The 4,615-nt window shown below is 38.3% G+C and overlaps 1 non-coding gene across 1 annotated transcript; it reads left to right on the top strand.

The window, feature by feature from the left end:
- Positions 1–3,793: 3,793 nt before the first annotated feature.
- On the top strand, positions 3,794–3,900 carry LOC133787779 (small nucleolar RNA R71). Its single transcript, XR_009872780.1, has one exon. It is a non-coding gene; the product is annotated as a small nucleolar RNA R71 (small nucleolar RNA).
- The last annotated feature ends 715 nt before the right edge of the window (positions 3,901–4,615 follow it).

Consider the following 4,615-nt stretch of genomic DNA (forward strand, 5'->3'; position numbering starts at 1 on the left):
CACGTAATCCACTGCCACAAGAATGTATTCACAGCCAAAAGAAGATGGGAACGGTCCCATGAAATCCATACCCCAAACATAAAAAATCTCAAGAATTAAAATAGGAGTTTGAGGCATTTGATCCTTGGCCGTTCTGTTACCAACTCGTTGAGAACAATCACATGCCTTACAACAAGCAGAAGAATCTCTGAAACTGTTGTCGAATATCTTACGAGCTATCCTATTAGGTCCAAAGTGTCCACCACAAGCATAAGCATGAAAAAAATCAAGGATGGAACGGAATTCAGATTCGAGTACACACCTTTGAATAATTTGATCTGTACAATGCTTCCAAGGATAAGGTTCGTCCCATATGTAGTGGAGAGCATCATGTTTCATCTTGTTCCATTGTGCTTGTGTGAGATCACTTTGTATCTCCTTTGAAGCAAGGTAATTTACAATGTCGGCATACCAAGGAATAACTCCTTGCATGGCGAGGAGTTGCTCATCAGGAAATTTTTCATCCATGGACAAATTATCTTTATCCCAAAGAAGACGAATCAGGTGGTCTGCCACCAAATTCTTAGAACCCTTTTTTATCTTTTATCTCCATGTCAAACTCTTGAAGAAGTATAATCCACCGAATAAGTCGAGGCTTGGCTTCTTTCTTTGCCAATAGATAGCGAAGAGCAGCATTGTCGGTATAAACAATCACTTTAGTTCCAATCAAGTATGACCGAAACTTTTTCAAGGAAAAAATGACTGCCAATAGCAATTTTTCAGTGGTGGAATAATTAAGTTGAGCATCATTAAGAGTGCGAGAAGCATAGTATATAACATGAGGAAGCTTGTCAACTCACTGCCCAAGAATAGCACCCACGACGTAGTCACTCGCATCACACATTAGTTCAAAAGGTAGCTCCCAATTTGGTGGCTGAATTATAGGAGTTGTAGTCAAATACTCTATTAATAAGTTGAAAGCCACTAAACATTTTTCATTAAACTCGAACTTTACATGTTTCTGAAGAAGGTTACATAGTGGTGTGGAAATTTTAGAGAAATCCTTGATATATCTCCTATAGAACCCAGCATGCCAACGGAATGATCTCACTTCTTTCACACTAGTCAGAGATGGTAAAGAACGAATTAAATCAATCTTTGCCTTATCAACCTCTATTCCCTTGATTGAAATCACATGACCCAAAACTATACCTTTGATTAGCATAAAATGGCATTTTTCCCAATTAAGCACAAGGTTAGTTTCAATACACCGCTGGAGTACCAAAGTGAGATTATGAAGGCATCGATCAAATGAGTCACCATAAACACTAAAATCTTCCACAAAAACCTCAATGATGTATTCTAAATATATGCTCATCATACATCACTGAAAAGTGGCAGGAGCATTACTTAACCCAAATGGCATACGCCGGAAAGAAAATGTACCAAAAAGGCCTGTGAAGGTTGTCTTCTTTTGATCTTTAGGTGCAATAACAATCTGATTATATCCCGAATAACCGTCAAGAAAACAATAATAAGGATGACATGCTAACCTCTCAAGCATCTGATCAATGAAAGGTAATGGAAAGTAATCTTTATGAGTTGTCGCGTTCAACTTTCGGTAGTCTATAAAAACTTTCCAACCGGTTTGCATTCTTTTTGGCACCAGCTTGTTTTCTTCATTTTTTACCACTGTGATTCTAGACTTCTTTGGCACTACCTAAACTTGACTCACCTATTCCCTGTCTGAAATTGGTTAAATAATACCCACACTAAGGAGCTTCAGTATCTCATTTTTCTCAACCTCCATCATAGGTGGATTTAATCTTCGTTGAGCCTCATGTGTTGGTTTAGACCCTTCTTCAAGTAAAATTTGGTGCATGCACATAGAAGGGCTAATCCCCTTAATATCAGCAATAGACCACACAATGGCTATTTTATATTCTTGAGGTACTCTTATTAATTTTTCTTCTTGAACTTGGTTAAGATTTCATGAAATTATAACTAGAAGTGTCCCAGTCTTCCCCAAGTAAACATATCTGAGATGCTTCAGAAGTGGCTTCAATTCACGTGTATGAGCTTGAACAATTGATGGTTGCAATTTCTCATTAGAAATCAGTAAATCCAGAAAAGTAACCTTCTTAAAAGTCTTGTCAAAACTACTATTGAGTGCGATTATGACATCCATGATCTCATCAGAAAAATCTTCTCAATGCAACCTCCAAATAGTCTTCATTATGCATATCTAAGACTCATTGAGAAAGGATATCCAACACATCAAGAGAGTAAATAACATGTACATCAGTTTGATACCTCATAGCCTCAAAAATATTGAATCGAATTGTCTCCCCATCAAATTCCATGGTCAATGTACCGTCATGCACATCAATCTTTGTTCTTACAGTTTTCATGAATGGAAGAAAAAATTGGAGTGGAGCATGGAATAGATTCATCTTCCATATCAAGAACATAAAAATCTGCTGGAAACACCAATTCATTCACTTGAACTAAAACATCTTCCATTACACCCCTGGGATAACCATTCGACCTATCAGCAAGTTGAATAATCACCCCTGTTTCTTCAAGTGAACCGAGATTCAATGAAGCGTAAATGGAGAGTGGCATGACATTTATAGAGGCTCCCAAATCCAGCATACAATGCTCAATTCTTTTATTACCAAAACTGCAAGGGATAGAAAAGGTATCAGGATCCTTACACTTTGGTGGAAGCTTCTTTTCAAGAACTGTAGAAACATTCTCCCCCACACTAACTTTTTCATTACATCTCAACTTATGCTTATTAGTGCACAACTCTTTCAAAAACTTGGCATAGCACGACACTTGTTTAATAGAATCAAGAAGACGAATATTCACTTCTACGTTGCGGAATGTATCAAGAATTTCCTGGTCAACCTCTTCCTTTTAGTCTTCTTCAGTATCAACTTGTGGCTTGGATGAAAATTTACTACACATTGGAGGACTAGGTGGATCATATTGCATCTTGCTTCTCAACGTTACTGCACTAGCATTCTCCTTGGGATTCACCTCAGGTTGTGAAGGCTATTTATTAGACAGATTAGCTTCCAAACTATTATATGATGCTGCTAGTTGTCCCACCTAATTCTCCAAAATTTTGATTGAAGCTTGGGTAGTTTGCTGAAACTGAAGAGTATTTGTAGCAATTGCATTGATTAAATCCTTAGTATAGGGTTTGGCACTTTGTGGTGGAGCAGCTTGCGGTGCTTGTGATGGTCTAGGTACAAAATTATGTTGAGACCGCTGTTGAAAAGTGAAACCAGGTGGTCTTGCTGGTGTAGACTTTGGAGCAACTTGTTGATTCCCATAACGAAGATTTGGATGATCAGGCTAGCCAGGATTATAAGTTTGTGAAAAGGGTTCATTGTACATCTAGCGTAATTGACCTGGGAAATTTCCTACAGCATTAACACCCTCAGTCTCTCCCTCAAATAGAGTAGGGAATGTATCGGTAGCATGCCCACAACCTGACAGATTCCACATGGCCACACCTGTTGGCCTAAAGCAAGTTGTTGTACCACTTTAGTTAATTGAGCCAATAGTTGACCAAGCTGATTAGCATTACAAGTGCTGACTTCATTAGCTGATTTGGGTGGTGGAGTAGGATCTTGGCGAATGCCAAATTGTTTTGAGTTAGCAACCATATTAGAAATCAAGCTCCTAGCTGCCACAAGAATATTATCAACTAGTGCCCCCCTCCCCACAGGCTGCATCAATCATACTCATATATAATGGCTGTAGTCCTTCATAAAAGTATTCGATTAGTAGTTGTTCACTTATCTGATGATGAGGGAAACTAGCACAAAACCACTTAAATCTCTCCCAATACTCATATAATGACTCCCCAGTCTGTTGGCGAATGCCACAGATTTGCTTCCTTATACTACCAACCTTAGATGCTGGGAAGTAACGCTCCAAGATCATTGTCTTCATTTCATTCCAGGTATTAACAGTTCCAGGAGGAAGGTAGTATAGCCATTCCTTTGCACCATCCTTCAAAGAAAATGGAAATGCACTTAATTTAATTGGCTCTTCAGTTACTAACGTTGGTTTCATACCAGGGCAGACTATGTGAAACTCTATCAGATGCTTGTTTGGGTCCTCTCCTGGTAGCCCATAGAAAGATTGTAATAAATGTATGAGGCCCGACTTGAGTTCAAAGTTAACGTCCAATGCCAGACATTGAATACACAGAGGTTGATAATCTATATTCGGTGCTACCAACTCTTTCAATGTCCTTTCTAGAGCCATCTGAGACTTAACTGATGTTTCTAAGTCGGAATCGTCGTGAGATGGTAATGGTATTTGTACTGGATTGACTTTCTTGGAAGTTGAAAGAGTGGATTATCAGTCATAGTCCTTGAAGAGCGGGACAGCGATGTCTCAAGGTATTGCATTATGACTTGTAGTCTTTCTTTAGTATCGTCGCCAGACATATACACCTACAATAAAAAAAATAAAACTAGTGAGTATCTAGCTAATTAAATTGAATAATAAAAAAACAACTTACAATAGTCCTCGGCAATGGCGCCAAAAATTTGATGCATGTCATATACCACAACAAATTTAACAATTATTTTTCTTTCAATACTTCCAATTA

Source organism: Humulus lupulus, chromosome 6, assembly GCF_963169125.1.
Source record: "Humulus lupulus chromosome 6, drHumLupu1.1, whole genome shotgun sequence".
Taxonomy (NCBI): Eukaryota; Viridiplantae; Streptophyta; class Magnoliopsida; order Rosales; family Cannabaceae; genus Humulus; species Humulus lupulus.